The sequence below is a fragment of the Aristolochia californica genome, unplaced genomic scaffold (genome assembly GCF_029961685.1).
Source record: "Aristolochia californica isolate CCGP_79_NKW_82.1479 unplaced genomic scaffold, dmAriCali1.0.hap1 SCAF_89, whole genome shotgun sequence".
In the NCBI taxonomy this organism is placed as follows: Eukaryota; Viridiplantae; Streptophyta; class Magnoliopsida; order Piperales; family Aristolochiaceae; genus Aristolochia; species Aristolochia californica.
In genome coordinates, this window is record NW_027182289.1 from 64,969 (window position 1) to 79,387 (window position 14,419).

Sequence of the window (14,419 nt, forward strand, 5' to 3'; positions counted from 1 at the left end):
TCACGCAAAAATCGAGATATATAAAAAATTTTGACAATGAGCGCCATTAAACAATAAAACTGAACCGAACTGCATTCATGACGGGTTAAACAAATCAAAATCATACTTTTTTTTTTTTTCCTTTTTCCTCCTGCTCTTCTACCCGAACGATTCGAACCCTTAAAAAACATAAAACAAACTGTATGTGCAAAAACGTGTTTCGCCGCCCCTAACCGCGGCCTTGTGAGGGGCAAATTAGCAGGCAGCACAGGAACAAAGGGCAAAAAAAAAAAAAGGGGTGCAACACGAGGACTTCCCAGGAGGTCACCCATCCTAGTACTACTCTCGCCCAAGCGCGCTTAACTTCGGAGTTCTGATGGGATCCGGTGCATTAGTGCTGGTATGATCGCACCCGTTTCTGTTACCCTCTCCATCCTACCAATCCCTTCCCCGGCTTCACTCTCCCCCACGTTCTTTTCCACATTCCTACATCAAATAAAATAGAAAATTAAAATCCAACTCACGCAAAAATCGAGATATATAAAAAATTTTGACAATGAGCGCCATTAAACAATAAAACTGAACCGAACTGCATTCATGACGGGTTAAACAAATCAAAATCATACTTTTTTTTTTTTTCCTTTTTCCTCCTGCTCTTCTACCCGAACGATTCGAACCCTTAAAAAACATAAAACAAACTGTATGTGCAAAAACGTGTTTCGCCGCCCCTAACCGCGGCCTTGTGAGGGGCAAATTAGCAGGCAGCACAGGAACAAAGGGCAAAAAAAAAAAAAGGGGTGCAACACGAGGACTTCCCAGGAGGTCACCCATCCTAGTACTACTCTCGCCCAAGCGCGCTTAACTTCGGAGTTCTGATGGGATCCGGTGCATTAGTGCTGGTATGATCGCACCCGTTTCTGTTACCCTCTCCATCCTACCAATCCCTTCCCCGGCTTCACTCTCCCCCACGTTCTTTTCCACATTCCTACATCAAATAAAATAGAAAATTAAAATCCAACTCACGCAAAAATCGAGATATATAAAAAATTTTGACAATGAGCGCCATTAAACAATAAAACTGAACCGAACTGCATTCATGACGGGTTAAACAAATCAAAATCATACTTTTTTTTTTTTTCCTTTTTCCTCCTGCTCTTCTACCCGAACGATTCGAACCCTTAAAAAACATAAAACAAACTGTATGTGCAAAAACGTGTTTCGCCGCCCCTAACCGCGGCCTTGTGAGGGGCAAATTAGCAGGCAGCACAGGAACAAAGGGCAAAAAAAAAAAAAGGGGTGCAACACGAGGACTTCCCAGGAGGTCACCCATCCTAGTACTACTCTCGCCCAAGCGCGCTTAACTTCGGAGTTCTGATGGGATCCGGTGCATTAGTGCTGGTATGATCGCACCCGTTTCTGTTACCCTCTCCATCCTACCAATCCCTTCCCCGGCTTCACTCTCCCCCACGTTCTTTTCCACATTCCTACATCAAATAAAATAGAAAATTAAAATCCAACTCACGCAAAAATCGAGATATATAAAAAATTTTGACAATGAGCGCCATTAAACAATAAAACTGAACCGAACTGCATTCATGACGGGTTAAACAAATCAAAATCATACTTTTTTTTTTTTTCCTTTTTCCTCCTGCTCTTCTACCCGAACGATTCGAACCCTTAAAAAACATAAAACAAACTGTATGTGCAAAAACGTGTTTCGCCGCCCCTAACCGCGGCCTTGTGAGGGGCAAATTAGCAGGCAGCACAGGAACAAAGGGCAAAAAAAAAAAAAGGGGTGCAACACGAGGACTTCCCAGGAGGTCACCCATCCTAGTACTACTCTCGCCCAAGCGCGCTTAACTTCGGAGTTCTGATGGGATCCGGTGCATTAGTGCTGGTATGATCGCACCCGTTTCTGTTACCCTCTCCATCCTACCAATCCCTTCCCCGGCTTCACTCTCCCCCACGTTCTTTTCCACATTCCTACATCAAATAAAATAGAAAATTAAAATCCAACTCACGCAAAAATCGAGATATATAAAAAATTTTGACAATGAGCGCCATTAAACAATAAAACTGAACCGAACTGCATTCATGACGGGTTAAACAAATCAAAATCATACTTTTTTTTTTTTTCCTTTTTCCTCCTGCTCTTCTACCCGAACGATTCGAACCCTTAAAAAACATAAAACAAACTGTATGTGCAAAAACGTGTTTCGCCGCCCCTAACCGCGGCCTTGTGAGGGGCAAATTAGCAGGCAGCACAGGAACAAAGGGCAAAAAAAAAAAAAGGGGTGCAACACGAGGACTTCCCAGGAGGTCACCCATCCTAGTACTACTCTCGCCCAAGCGCGCTTAACTTCGGAGTTCTGATGGGATCCGGTGCATTAGTGCTGGTATGATCGCACCCGTTTCTGTTACCCTCTCCATCCTACCAATCCCTTCCCCGGCTTCACTCTCCCCCACGTTCTTTTCCACATTCCTACATCAAATAAAATAGAAAATTAAAATCCAACTCACGCAAAAATCGAGATATATAAAAAATTTTGACAATGAGCGCCATTAAACAATAAAACTGAACCGAACTGCATTCATGACGGGTTAAACAAATCAAAATCATACTTTTTTTTTTTTTCCTTTTTCCTCCTGCTCTTCTACCCGAACGATTCGAACCCTTAAAAAACATAAAACAAACTGTATGTGCAAAAACGTGTTTCGCCGCCCCTAACCGCGGCCTTGTGAGGGGCAAATTAGCAGGCAGCACAGGAACAAAGGGCAAAAAAAAAAAAAGGGGTGCAACACGAGGACTTCCCAGGAGGTCACCCATCCTAGTACTACTCTCGCCCAAGCGCGCTTAACTTCGGAGTTCTGATGGGATCCGGTGCATTAGTGCTGGTATGATCGCACCCGTTTCTGTTACCCTCTCCATCCTACCAATCCCTTCCCCGGCTTCACTCTCCCCCACGTTCTTTTCCACATTCCTACATCAAATAAAATAGAAAATTAAAATCCAACTCACGCAAAAATCGAGATATATAAAAAATTTTGACAATGAGCGCCATTAAACAATAAAACTGAACCGAACTGCATTCATGACGGGTTAAACAAATCAAAATCATACTTTTTTTTTTTTTCCTTTTTCCTCCTGCTCTTCTACCCGAACGATTCGAACCCTTAAAAAACATAAAACAAACTGTATGTGCAAAAACGTGTTTCGCCGCCCCTAACCGCGGCCTTGTGAGGGGCAAATTAGCAGGCAGCACAGGAACAAAGGGCAAAAAAAAAAAAAGGGGTGCAACACGAGGACTTCCCAGGAGGTCACCCATCCTAGTACTACTCTCGCCCAAGCGCGCTTAACTTCGGAGTTCTGATGGGATCCGGTGCATTAGTGCTGGTATGATCGCACCCGTTTCTGTTACCCTCTCCATCCTACCAATCCCTTCCCCGGCTTCACTCTCCCCCACGTTCTTTTCCACATTCCTACATCAAATAAAATAGAAAATTAAAATCCAACTCACGCAAAAATCGAGATATATAAAAAATTTTGACAATGAGCGCCATTAAACAATAAAACTGAACCGAACTGCATTCATGACGGGTTAAACAAATCAAAATCATACTTTTTTTTTTTTTTCCTTTTTCCTCCTGCTCTTCTACCCGAACGATTCGAACCCTTAAAAAACATAAAACAAACTGTATGTGCAAAAACGTGTTTCGCCGCCCCTAACCGCGGCCTTGTGAGGGGCAAATTAGCAGGCAGCACAGGAACAAAGGGCAAAAAAAAAAAAAGGGGTGCAACACGAGGACTTCCCAGGAGGTCACCCATCCTAGTACTACTCTCGCCCAAGCGCGCTTAACTTCGGAGTTCTGATGGGATCCGGTGCATTAGTGCTGGTATGATCGCACCCGTTTCTGTTACCCTCTCCATCCTACCAATCCCTTCCCCGGCTTCACTCTCCCCCACGTTCTTTTCCACATTCCTACATCAAATAAAATAGAAAATTAAAATCCAACTCACGCAAAAATCGAGATATATAAAAAATTTTGACAATGAGCGCCATTAAACAATAAAACTGAACCGAACTGCATTCATGACGGGTTAAACAAATCAAAATCATACTTTTTTTTTTTTTTCCTTTTTCCTCCTGCTCTTCTACCCGAACGATTCGAACCCTTAAAAAACATAAAACAAACTGTATGTGCAAAAACGTGTTTCGCCGCCCCTAACCGCGGCCTTGTGAGGGGCAAATTAGCAGGCAGCACAGGAACAAAGGGCAAAAAAAAAAAAAGGGGTGCAACACGAGGACTTCCCAGGAGGTCACCCATCCTAGTACTACTCTCGCCCAAGCGCGCTTAACTTCGGAGTTCTGATGGGATCCGGTGCATTAGTGCTGGTATGATCGCACCCGTTTCTGTTACCCTCTCCATCCTACCAATCCCTTCCCCGGCTTCACTCTCCCCCACGTTCTTTTCCACATTCCTACATCAAATAAAATAGAAAATTAAAATCCAACTCACGCAAAAATCGAGATATATAAAAAATTTTGACAATGAGCGCCATTAAACAATAAAACTGAACCGAACTGCATTCATGACGGGTTAAACAAATCAAAATCATACTTTTTTTTTTTTTCCTTTTTCCTCCTGCTCTTCTACCCGAACGATTCGAACCCTTAAAAAACATAAAACAAACTGTATGTGCAAAAACGTGTTTCGCCGCCCCTAACCGCGGCCTTGTGAGGGGCAAATTAGCAGGCAGCACAGGAACAAAGGGCAAAAAAAAAAAAAGGGGTGCAACACGAGGACTTCCCAGGAGGTCACCCATCCTAGTACTACTCTCGCCCAAGCGCGCTTAACTTCGGAGTTCTGATGGGATCCGGTGCATTAGTGCTGGTATGATCGCACCCGTTTCTGTTACCCTCTCCATCCTACCAATCCCTTCCCCGGCTTCACTCTCCCCCACGTTCTTTTCCACATTCCTACATCAAATAAAATAGAAAATTAAAATCCAACTCACGCAAAAATCGAGATATATAAAAAATTTTGACAATGAGCGCCATTAAACAATAAAACTGAACCGAACTGCATTCATGACGGGTTAAACAAATCAAAATCATACTTTTTTTTTTTTTCCTTTTTCCTCCTGCTCTTCTACCCGAACGATTCGAACCCTTAAAAAACATAAAACAAACTGTATGTGCAAAAACGTGTTTCGCCGCCCCTAACCGCGGCCTTGTGAGGGGCAAATTAGCAGGCAGCACAGGAACAAAGGGCAAAAAAAAAAAAAGGGGTGCAACACGAGGACTTCCCAGGAGGTCACCCATCCTAGTACTACTCTCGCCCAAGCGCGCTTAACTTCGGAGTTCTGATGGGATCCGGTGCATTAGTGCTGGTATGATCGCACCCGTTTCTGTTACCCTCTCCATCCTACCAATCCCTTCCCCGGCTTCACTCTCCCCCACGTTCTTTTCCACATTCCTACATCAAATAAAATAGAAAATTAAAATCCAACTCACGCAAAAATCGAGATATATAAAAAATTTTGACAATGAGCGCCATTAAACAATAAAACTGAACCGAACTGCATTCATGACGGGTTAAACAAATCAAAATCATACTTTTTTTTTTTTTCCTTTTTCCTCCTGCTCTTCTACCCGAACGATTCGAACCCTTAAAAAACATAAAACAAACTGTATGTGCAAAAACGTGTTTCGCCGCCCCTAACCGCGGCCTTGTGAGGGGCAAATTAGCAGGCAGCACAGGAACAAAGGGCAAAAAAAAAAAAAGGGGTGCAACACGAGGACTTCCCAGGAGGTCACCCATCCTAGTACTACTCTCGCCCAAGCGCGCTTAACTTCGGAGTTCTGATGGGATCCGGTGCATTAGTGCTGGTATGATCGCACCCGTTTCTGTTACCCTCTCCATCCTACCAATCCCTTCCCCGGCTTCACTCTCCCCCACGTTCTTTTCCACATTCCTACATCAAATAAAATAGAAAATTAAAATCCAACTCACGCAAAAATCGAGATATATAAAAAATTTTGACAATGAGCGCCATTAAACAATAAAACTGAACCGAACTGCATTCATGACGGGTTAAACAAATCAAAATCATACTTTTTTTTTTTTTCCTTTTTCCTCCTGCTCTTCTACCCGAACGATTCGAACCCTTAAAAAACATAAAACAAACTGTATGTGCAAAAACGTGTTTCGCCGCCCCTAACCGCGGCCTTGTGAGGGGCAAATTAGCAGGCAGCACAGGAACAAAGGGCAAAAAAAAAAAAAGGGGTGCAACACGAGGACTTCCCAGGAGGTCACCCATCCTAGTACTACTCTCGCCCAAGCGCGCTTAACTTCGGAGTTCTGATGGGATCCGGTGCATTAGTGCTGGTATGATCGCACCCGTTTCTGTTACCCTCTCCATCCTACCAATCCCTTCCCCGGCTTCACTCTCCCCCACGTTCTTTTCCACATTCCTACATCAAATAAAATAGAAAATTAAAATCCAACTCACGCAAAAATCGAGATATATAAAAAATTTTGACAATGAGCGCCATTAAACAATAAAACTGAACCGAACTGCATTCATGACGGGTTAAACAAATCAAAATCATACTTTTTTTTTTTTTCCTTTTTCCTCCTGCTCTTCTACCCGAACGATTCGAACCCTTAAAAAACATAAAACAAACTGTATGTGCAAAAACGTGTTTCGCCGCCCCTAACCGCGGCCTTGTGAGGGGCAAATTAGCAGGCAGCACAGGAACAAAGGGCAAAAAAAAAAAAAGGGGTGCAACACGAGGACTTCCCAGGAGGTCACCCATCCTAGTACTACTCTCGCCCAAGCGCGCTTAACTTCGGAGTTCTGATGGGATCCGGTGCATTAGTGCTGGTATGATCGCACCCGTTTCTGTTACCCTCTCCATCCTACCAATCCCTTCCCCGGCTTCACTCTCCCCCACGTTCTTTTCCACATTCCTACATCAAATAAAATAGAAAATTAAAATCCAACTCACGCAAAAATCGAGATATATAAAAAATTTTGACAATGAGCGCCATTAAACAATAAAACTGAACCGAACTGCATTCATGACGGGTTAAACAAATCAAAATCATACTTTTTTTTTTTTTCCTTTTTCCTCCTGCTCTTCTACCCGAACGATTCGAACCCTTAAAAAACATAAAACAAACTGTATGTGCAAAAACGTGTTTCGCCGCCCCTAACCGCGGCCTTGTGAGGGGCAAATTAGCAGGCAGCACAGGAACAAAGGGCAAAAAAAAAAAAAGGGGTGCAACACGAGGACTTCCCAGGAGGTCACCCATCCTAGTACTACTCTCGCCCAAGCGCGCTTAACTTCGGAGTTCTGATGGGATCCGGTGCATTAGTGCTGGTATGATCGCACCCGTTTCTGTTACCCTCTCCATCCTACCAATCCCTTCCCCGGCTTCACTCTCCCCCACGTTCTTTTCCACATTCCTACATCAAATAAAATAGAAAATTAAAATCCAACTCACGCAAAAATCGAGATATATAAAAAATTTTGACAATGAGCGCCATTAAACAATAAAACTGAACCGAACTGCATTCATGACGGGTTAAACAAATCAAAATCATACTTTTTTTTTTTTTCCTTTTTCCTCCTGCTCTTCTACCCGAACGATTCGAACCCTTAAAAAACATAAAACAAACTGTATGTGCAAAAACGTGTTTCGCCGCCCCTAACCGCGGCCTTGTGAGGGGCAAATTAGCAGGCAGCACAGGAACAAAGGGCAAAAAAAAAAAAAGGGGTGCAACACGAGGACTTCCCAGGAGGTCACCCATCCTAGTACTACTCTCGCCCAAGCGCGCTTAACTTCGGAGTTCTGATGGGATCCGGTGCATTAGTGCTGGTATGATCGCACCCGTTTCTGTTACCCTCTCCATCCTACCAATCCCTTCCCCGGCTTCACTCTCCCCCACGTTCTTTTCCACATTCCTACATCAAATAAAATAGAAAATTAAAATCCAACTCACGCAAAAATCGAGATATATAAAAAATTTTGACAATGAGCGCCATTAAACAATAAAACTGAACCGAACTGCATTCATGACGGGTTAAACAAATCAAAATCATACTTTTTTTTTTTTTCCTTTTTCCTCCTGCTCTTCTACCCGAACGATTCGAACCCTTAAAAAACATAAAACAAACTGTATGTGCAAAAACGTGTTTCGCCGCCCCTAACCGCGGCCTTGTGAGGGGCAAATTAGCAGGCAGCACAGGAACAAAGGGCAAAAAAAAAAAAAGGGGTGCAACACGAGGACTTCCCAGGAGGTCACCCATCCTAGTACTACTCTCGCCCAAGCGCGCTTAACTTCGGAGTTCTGATGGGATCCGGTGCATTAGTGCTGGTATGATCGCACCCGTTTCTGTTACCCTCTCCATCCTACCAATCCCTTCCCCGGCTTCACTCTCCCCCACGTTCTTTTCCACATTCCTACATCAAATAAAATAGAAAATTAAAATCCAACTCACGCAAAAATCGAGATATATAAAAAATTTTGACAATGAGCGCCATTAAACAATAAAACTGAACCGAACTGCATTCATGACGGGTTAAACAAATCAAAATCATACTTTTTTTTTTTTTCCTTTTTCCTCCTGCTCTTCTACCCGAACGATTCGAACCCTTAAAAAACATAAAACAAACTGTATGTGCAAAAACGTGTTTCGCCGCCCCTAACCGCGGCCTTGTGAGGGGCAAATTAGCAGGCAGCACAGGAACAAAGGGCAAAAAAAAAAAAAGGGGTGCAACACGAGGACTTCCCAGGAGGTCACCCATCCTAGTACTACTCTCGCCCAAGCGCGCTTAACTTCGGAGTTCTGATGGGATCCGGTGCATTAGTGCTGGTATGATCGCACCCGTTTCTGTTACCCTCTCCATCCTACCAATCCCTTCCCCGGCTTCACTCTCCCCCACGTTCTTTTCCACATTCCTACATCAAATAAAATAGAAAATTAAAATCCAACTCACGCAAAAATCGAGATATATAAAAAATTTTGACAATGAGCGCCATTAAACAATAAAACTGAACCGAACTGCATTCATGACGGGTTAAACAAATCAAAATCATACTTTTTTTTTTTTTCCTTTTTCCTCCTGCTCTTCTACCCGAACGATTCGAACCCTTAAAAAACATAAAACAAACTGTATGTGCAAAAACGTGTTTCGCCGCCCCTAACCGCGGCCTTGTGAGGGGCAAATTAGCAGGCAGCACAGGAACAAAGGGCAAAAAAAAAAAAAGGGGTGCAACACGAGGACTTCCCAGGAGGTCACCCATCCTAGTACTACTCTCGCCCAAGCGCGCTTAACTTCGGAGTTCTGATGGGATCCGGTGCATTAGTGCTGGTATGATCGCACCCGTTTCTGTTACCCTCTCCATCCTACCAATCCCTTCCCCGGCTTCACTCTCCCCCACGTTCTTTTCCACATTCCTACATCAAATAAAATAGAAAATTAAAATCCAACTCACGCAAAAATCGAGATATATAAAAAATTTTGACAATGAGCGCCATTAAACAATAAAACTGAACCGAACTGCATTCATGACGGGTTAAACAAATCAAAATCATACTTTTTTTTTTTTTCCTTTTTCCTCCTGCTCTTCTACCCGAACGATTCGAACCCTTAAAAAACATAAAACAAACTGTATGTGCAAAAACGTGTTTCGCCGCCCCTAACCGCGGCCTTGTGAGGGGCAAATTAGCAGGCAGCACAGGAACAAAGGGCAAAAAAAAAAAAAGGGGTGCAACACGAGGACTTCCCAGGAGGTCACCCATCCTAGTACTACTCTCGCCCAAGCGCGCTTAACTTCGGAGTTCTGATGGGATCCGGTGCATTAGTGCTGGTATGATCGCACCCGTTTCTGTTACCCTCTCCATCCTACCAATCCCTTCCCCGGCTTCACTCTCCCCCACGTTCTTTTCCACATTCCTACATCAAATAAAATAGAAAATTAAAATCCAACTCACGCAAAAATCGAGATATATAAAAAATTTTGACAATGAGCGCCATTAAACAATAAAACTGAACCGAACTGCATTCATGACGGGTTAAACAAATCAAAATCATACTTTTTTTTTTTTTCCTTTTTCCTCCTGCTCTTCTACCCGAACGATTCGAACCCTTAAAAAACATAAAACAAACTGTATGTGCAAAAACGTGTTTCGCCGCCCCTAACCGCGGCCTTGTGAGGGGCAAATTAGCAGGCAGCACAGGAACAAAGGGCAAAAAAAAAAAAAGGGGTGCAACACGAGGACTTCCCAGGAGGTCACCCATCCTAGTACTACTCTCGCCCAAGCGCGCTTAACTTCGGAGTTCTGATGGGATCCGGTGCATTAGTGCTGGTATGATCGCACCCGTTTCTGTTACCCTCTCCATCCTACCAATCCCTTCCCCGGCTTCACTCTCCCCCACGTTCTTTTCCACATTCCTACATCAAATAAAATAGAAAATTAAAATCCAACTCACGCAAAAATCGAGATATATAAAAAATTTTGACAATGAGCGCCATTAAACAATAAAACTGAACCGAACTGCATTCATGACGGGTTAAACAAATCAAAATCATACTTTTTTTTTTTTTCCTTTTTCCTCCTGCTCTTCTACCCGAACGATTCGAACCCTTAAAAAACATAAAACAAACTGTATGTGCAAAAACGTGTTTCGCCGCCCCTAACCGCGGCCTTGTGAGGGGCAAATTAGCAGGCAGCACAGGAACAAAGGGCAAAAAAAAAAAAAGGGGTGCAACACGAGGACTTCCCAGGAGGTCACCCATCCTAGTACTACTCTCGCCCAAGCGCGCTTAACTTCGGAGTTCTGATGGGATCCGGTGCATTAGTGCTGGTATGATCGCACCCGTTTCTGTTACCCTCTCCATCCTACCAATCCCTTCCCCGGCTTCACTCTCCCCCACGTTCTTTTCCACATTCCTACATCAAATAAAATAGAAAATTAAAATCCAACTCACGCAAAAATCGAGATATATAAAAAATTTTGACAATGAGCGCCATTAAACAATAAAACTGAACCGAACTGCATTCATGACGGGTTAAACAAATCAAAATCATACTTTTTTTTTTTTTCCTTTTTCCTCCTGCTCTTCTACCCGAACGATTCGAACCCTTAAAAAACATAAAACAAACTGTATGTGCAAAAACGTGTTTCGCCGCCCCTAACCGCGGCCTTGTGAGGGGCAAATTAGCAGGCAGCACAGGAACAAAGGGCAAAAAAAAAAAAAGGGGTGCAACACGAGGACTTCCCAGGAGGTCACCCATCCTAGTACTACTCTCGCCCAAGCGCGCTTAACTTCGGAGTTCTGATGGGATCCGGTGCATTAGTGCTGGTATGATCGCACCCGTTTCTGTTACCCTCTCCATCCTACCAATCCCTTCCCCGGCTTCACTCTCCCCCACGTTCTTTTCCACATTCCTACATCAAATAAAATAGAAAATTAAAATCCAACTCACGCAAAAATCGAGATATATAAAAAATTTTGACAATGAGCGCCATTAAACAATAAAACTGAACCGAACTGCATTCATGACGGGTTAAACAAATCAAAATCATACTTTTTTTTTTTTTCCTTTTTCCTCCTGCTCTTCTACCCGAACGATTCGAACCCTTAAAAAACATAAAACAAACTGTATGTGCAAAAACGTGTTTCGCCGCCCCTAACCGCGGCCTTGTGAGGGGCAAATTAGCAGGCAGCACAGGAACAAAGGGCAAAAAAAAAAAAAGGGGTGCAACACGAGGACTTCCCAGGAGGTCACCCATCCTAGTACTACTCTCGCCCAAGCGCGCTTAACTTCGGAGTTCTGATGGGATCCGGTGCATTAGTGCTGGTATGATCGCACCCGTTTCTGTTACCCTCTCCATCCTACCAATCCCTTCCCCGGCTTCACTCTCCCCCACGTTCTTTTCCACATTCCTACATCAAATAAAATAGAAAATTAAAATCCAACTCACGCAAAAATCGAGATATATAAAAAATTTTGACAATGAGCGCCATTAAACAATAAAACTGAACCGAACTGCATTCATGACGGGTTAAACAAATCAAAATCATACTTTTTTTTTTTTTCCTTTTTCCTCCTGCTCTTCTACCCGAACGATTCGAACCCTTAAAAAACATAAAACAAACTGTATGTGCAAAAACGTGTTTCGCCGCCCCTAACCGCGGCCTTGTGAGGGGCAAATTAGCAGGCAGCACAGGAACAAAGGGCAAAAAAAAAAAAAGGGGTGCAACACGAGGACTTCCCAGGAGGTCACCCATCCTAGTACTACTCTCGCCCAAGCGCGCTTAACTTCGGAGTTCTGATGGGATCCGGTGCATTAGTGCTGGTATGATCGCACCCGTTTCTGTTACCCTCTCCATCCTACCAATCCCTTCCCCGGCTTCACTCTCCCCCACGTTCTTTTCCACATTCCTACATCAAATAAAATAGAAAATTAAAATCCAACTCACGCAAAAATCGAGATATATAAAAAATTTTGACAATGAGCGCCATTAAACAATAAAACTGAACCGAACTGCATTCATGACGGGTTAAACAAATCAAAATCATACTTTTTTTTTTTTTCCTTTTTCCTCCTGCTCTTCTACCCGAACGATTCGAACCCTTAAAAAACATAAAACAAACTGTATGTGCAAAAACGTGTTTCGCCGCCCCTAACCGCGGCCTTGTGAGGGGCAAATTAGCAGGCAGCACAGGAACAAAGGGCAAAAAAAAAAAAAGGGGTGCAACACGAGGACTTCCCAGGAGGTCACCCATCCTAGTACTACTCTCGCCCAAGCGCGCTTAACTTCGGAGTTCTGATGGGATCCGGTGCATTAGTGCTGGTATGATCGCACCCGTTTCTGTTACCCTCTCCATCCTACCAATCCCTTCCCCGGCTTCACTCTCCCCCACGTTCTTTTCCACATTCCTACATCAAATAAAATAGAAAATTAAAATCCAACTCACGCAAAAATCGAGATATATAAAAAATTTTGACAATGAGCGCCATTAAACAATAAAACTGAACCGAACTGCATTCATGACGGGTTAAACAAATCAAAATCATACTTTTTTTTTTTTTCCTTTTTCCTCCTGCTCTTCTACCCGAACGATTCGAACCCTTAAAAAACATAAAACAAACTGTATGTGCAAAAACGTGTTTCGCCGCCCCTAACCGCGGCCTTGTGAGGGGCAAATTAGCAGGCAGCACAGGAACAAAGGGCAAAAAAAAAAAAAGGGGTGCAACACGAGGACTTCCCAGGAGGTCACCCATCCTAGTACTACTCTCGCCCAAGCGCGCTTAACTTCGGAGTTCTGATGGGATCCGGTGCATTAGTGCTGGTATGATCGCACCCGTTTCTGTTACCCTCTCCATCCTACCAATCCCTTCCCCGGCTTCACTCTCCCCCACGTTCTTTTCCACATTCCTACATCAAATAAAATAGAAAATTAAAATCCAACTCACGCAAAAATCGAGATATATAAAAAATTTTGACAATGAGCGCCATTAAACAATAAAACTGAACCGAACTGCATTCATGACGGGTTAAACAAATCAAAATCATACTTTTTTTTTTTTTCCTTTTTCCTCCTGCTCTTCTACCCGAACGATTCGAACCCTTAAAAAACATAAAACAAACTGTATGTGCAAAAACGTGTTTCGCCGCCCCTAACCGCGGCCTTGTGAGGGGCAAATTAGCAGGCAGCACAGGAACAAAGGGCAAAAAAAAAAAAAGGGGTGCAACACGAGGACTTCCCAGGAGGTCACCCATCCTAGTACTACTCTCGCCCAAGCGCGCTTAACTTCGGAGTTCTGATGGGATCCGGTGCATTAGTGCTGGTATGATCGCACCCGTTTCTGTTACCCTCTCCATCCTACCAATCCCTTCCCCGGCTTCACTCTCCCCCACGTTCTTTTCCACATTCCTACATCAAATAAAATAGAAAATTAAAATCCAACTCACGCAAAAATCGAGATATATAAAAAATTTTGACAATGAGCGCCATTAAACAATAAAACTGAACCGAACTGCATTCATGACGGGTTAAACAAATCAAAATCATACTTTTTTTTTTTTTCCTTTTTCCTCCTGCTCTTCTACCCGAACGATTCGAACCCTTAAAAAACATAAAACAAACTGTATGTGCAAAAACGTGTTTCGCCGCCCCTAACCGCGGCCTTGTGAGGGGCAAATTAGCAGGCAGCACAGGAACAAAGGGCAAAAAAAAAAAAAGGGGTGCAACACGAGGACTTCCCAGGAGGTCACCCATCCTAGTACTACTCTCGCCCAAGCGCGCTTAACTTCGGAGTTCTGATGGGATCCGGTGCATTAGTGCTGGTATGATCGCACCCGTTTCTGTTACCCTCTCCATCCTACCAATCCCTTCCCCGGCTTCACTCTCCC

The 14,419-nt window shown here is 43.5% G+C and overlaps 29 non-coding genes across 29 annotated transcripts; all 29 read right to left on the reverse strand.

The window, feature by feature from the left end:
• Positions 1–274: 274 nt before the first annotated feature.
• Positions 275–393, reverse strand: LOC137939921 (5S ribosomal RNA). The gene has a single exon (XR_011110224.1). It is a non-coding gene; the product is annotated as a 5S ribosomal RNA (ribosomal RNA).
• A 380-nt stretch (positions 394–773) lies between these two features.
• Positions 774–892, reverse strand: LOC137939922 (5S ribosomal RNA). Its single transcript, XR_011110225.1, has one exon. It is a non-coding gene; the product is annotated as a 5S ribosomal RNA (ribosomal RNA).
• Positions 893–1,272: 380 nt separating this feature from the next.
• LOC137939923 (5S ribosomal RNA) lies at positions 1,273–1,391 on the reverse strand. Its single transcript, XR_011110226.1, has one exon. It is a non-coding gene; the product is annotated as a 5S ribosomal RNA (ribosomal RNA).
• A 380-nt stretch (positions 1,392–1,771) lies between these two features.
• LOC137939924 (5S ribosomal RNA) lies at positions 1,772–1,890 on the reverse strand. Its single transcript, XR_011110227.1, has one exon. It is a non-coding gene; the product is annotated as a 5S ribosomal RNA (ribosomal RNA).
• A 380-nt stretch (positions 1,891–2,270) lies between these two features.
• LOC137939925 (5S ribosomal RNA) lies at positions 2,271–2,389 on the reverse strand. The gene has a single exon (XR_011110228.1). It is a non-coding gene; the product is annotated as a 5S ribosomal RNA (ribosomal RNA).
• Positions 2,390–2,769: 380 nt separating this feature from the next.
• Positions 2,770–2,888, reverse strand: LOC137939926 (5S ribosomal RNA). Its single transcript, XR_011110229.1, has one exon. It is a non-coding gene; the product is annotated as a 5S ribosomal RNA (ribosomal RNA).
• A 380-nt stretch (positions 2,889–3,268) lies between these two features.
• On the reverse strand, positions 3,269–3,387 carry LOC137939927 (5S ribosomal RNA). The gene has a single exon (XR_011110230.1). It is a non-coding gene; the product is annotated as a 5S ribosomal RNA (ribosomal RNA).
• Positions 3,388–3,768: 381 nt separating this feature from the next.
• LOC137939929 (5S ribosomal RNA) lies at positions 3,769–3,887 on the reverse strand. Its single transcript, XR_011110232.1, has one exon. It is a non-coding gene; the product is annotated as a 5S ribosomal RNA (ribosomal RNA).
• Positions 3,888–4,268: 381 nt separating this feature from the next.
• On the reverse strand, positions 4,269–4,387 carry LOC137939930 (5S ribosomal RNA). The gene has a single exon (XR_011110233.1). It is a non-coding gene; the product is annotated as a 5S ribosomal RNA (ribosomal RNA).
• A 380-nt stretch (positions 4,388–4,767) lies between these two features.
• Positions 4,768–4,886, reverse strand: LOC137939931 (5S ribosomal RNA). Its single transcript, XR_011110234.1, has one exon. It is a non-coding gene; the product is annotated as a 5S ribosomal RNA (ribosomal RNA).
• A 380-nt stretch (positions 4,887–5,266) lies between these two features.
• Positions 5,267–5,385, reverse strand: LOC137939932 (5S ribosomal RNA). The gene has a single exon (XR_011110235.1). It is a non-coding gene; the product is annotated as a 5S ribosomal RNA (ribosomal RNA).
• A 380-nt stretch (positions 5,386–5,765) lies between these two features.
• LOC137939933 (5S ribosomal RNA) lies at positions 5,766–5,884 on the reverse strand. Its single transcript, XR_011110236.1, has one exon. It is a non-coding gene; the product is annotated as a 5S ribosomal RNA (ribosomal RNA).
• Positions 5,885–6,264: 380 nt separating this feature from the next.
• On the reverse strand, positions 6,265–6,383 carry LOC137939934 (5S ribosomal RNA). The gene has a single exon (XR_011110237.1). It is a non-coding gene; the product is annotated as a 5S ribosomal RNA (ribosomal RNA).
• A 380-nt stretch (positions 6,384–6,763) lies between these two features.
• Positions 6,764–6,882, reverse strand: LOC137939935 (5S ribosomal RNA). Its single transcript, XR_011110238.1, has one exon. It is a non-coding gene; the product is annotated as a 5S ribosomal RNA (ribosomal RNA).
• A 380-nt stretch (positions 6,883–7,262) lies between these two features.
• LOC137939936 (5S ribosomal RNA) lies at positions 7,263–7,381 on the reverse strand. The gene has a single exon (XR_011110239.1). It is a non-coding gene; the product is annotated as a 5S ribosomal RNA (ribosomal RNA).
• Positions 7,382–7,761: 380 nt separating this feature from the next.
• On the reverse strand, positions 7,762–7,880 carry LOC137939937 (5S ribosomal RNA). The gene has a single exon (XR_011110240.1). It is a non-coding gene; the product is annotated as a 5S ribosomal RNA (ribosomal RNA).
• A 380-nt stretch (positions 7,881–8,260) lies between these two features.
• Positions 8,261–8,379, reverse strand: LOC137939938 (5S ribosomal RNA). Its single transcript, XR_011110241.1, has one exon. It is a non-coding gene; the product is annotated as a 5S ribosomal RNA (ribosomal RNA).
• Positions 8,380–8,759: 380 nt separating this feature from the next.
• Positions 8,760–8,878, reverse strand: LOC137939940 (5S ribosomal RNA). The gene has a single exon (XR_011110243.1). It is a non-coding gene; the product is annotated as a 5S ribosomal RNA (ribosomal RNA).
• Positions 8,879–9,258: 380 nt separating this feature from the next.
• LOC137939941 (5S ribosomal RNA) lies at positions 9,259–9,377 on the reverse strand. The gene has a single exon (XR_011110244.1). It is a non-coding gene; the product is annotated as a 5S ribosomal RNA (ribosomal RNA).
• A 380-nt stretch (positions 9,378–9,757) lies between these two features.
• LOC137939943 (5S ribosomal RNA) lies at positions 9,758–9,876 on the reverse strand. Its single transcript, XR_011110245.1, has one exon. It is a non-coding gene; the product is annotated as a 5S ribosomal RNA (ribosomal RNA).
• A 380-nt stretch (positions 9,877–10,256) lies between these two features.
• LOC137939944 (5S ribosomal RNA) lies at positions 10,257–10,375 on the reverse strand. The gene has a single exon (XR_011110246.1). It is a non-coding gene; the product is annotated as a 5S ribosomal RNA (ribosomal RNA).
• A 380-nt stretch (positions 10,376–10,755) lies between these two features.
• LOC137939945 (5S ribosomal RNA) lies at positions 10,756–10,874 on the reverse strand. Its single transcript, XR_011110247.1, has one exon. It is a non-coding gene; the product is annotated as a 5S ribosomal RNA (ribosomal RNA).
• A 380-nt stretch (positions 10,875–11,254) lies between these two features.
• LOC137939947 (5S ribosomal RNA) lies at positions 11,255–11,373 on the reverse strand. Its single transcript, XR_011110249.1, has one exon. It is a non-coding gene; the product is annotated as a 5S ribosomal RNA (ribosomal RNA).
• A 380-nt stretch (positions 11,374–11,753) lies between these two features.
• On the reverse strand, positions 11,754–11,872 carry LOC137939949 (5S ribosomal RNA). Its single transcript, XR_011110250.1, has one exon. It is a non-coding gene; the product is annotated as a 5S ribosomal RNA (ribosomal RNA).
• Positions 11,873–12,252: 380 nt separating this feature from the next.
• LOC137939950 (5S ribosomal RNA) lies at positions 12,253–12,371 on the reverse strand. The gene has a single exon (XR_011110251.1). It is a non-coding gene; the product is annotated as a 5S ribosomal RNA (ribosomal RNA).
• A 380-nt stretch (positions 12,372–12,751) lies between these two features.
• Positions 12,752–12,870, reverse strand: LOC137939951 (5S ribosomal RNA). The gene has a single exon (XR_011110252.1). It is a non-coding gene; the product is annotated as a 5S ribosomal RNA (ribosomal RNA).
• A 380-nt stretch (positions 12,871–13,250) lies between these two features.
• Positions 13,251–13,369, reverse strand: LOC137939952 (5S ribosomal RNA). Its single transcript, XR_011110253.1, has one exon. It is a non-coding gene; the product is annotated as a 5S ribosomal RNA (ribosomal RNA).
• Positions 13,370–13,749: 380 nt separating this feature from the next.
• On the reverse strand, positions 13,750–13,868 carry LOC137939954 (5S ribosomal RNA). Its single transcript, XR_011110255.1, has one exon. It is a non-coding gene; the product is annotated as a 5S ribosomal RNA (ribosomal RNA).
• Positions 13,869–14,248: 380 nt separating this feature from the next.
• Positions 14,249–14,367, reverse strand: LOC137939955 (5S ribosomal RNA). The gene has a single exon (XR_011110256.1). It is a non-coding gene; the product is annotated as a 5S ribosomal RNA (ribosomal RNA).
• Between the last annotated feature and the right edge of the window lie 52 nt (positions 14,368–14,419).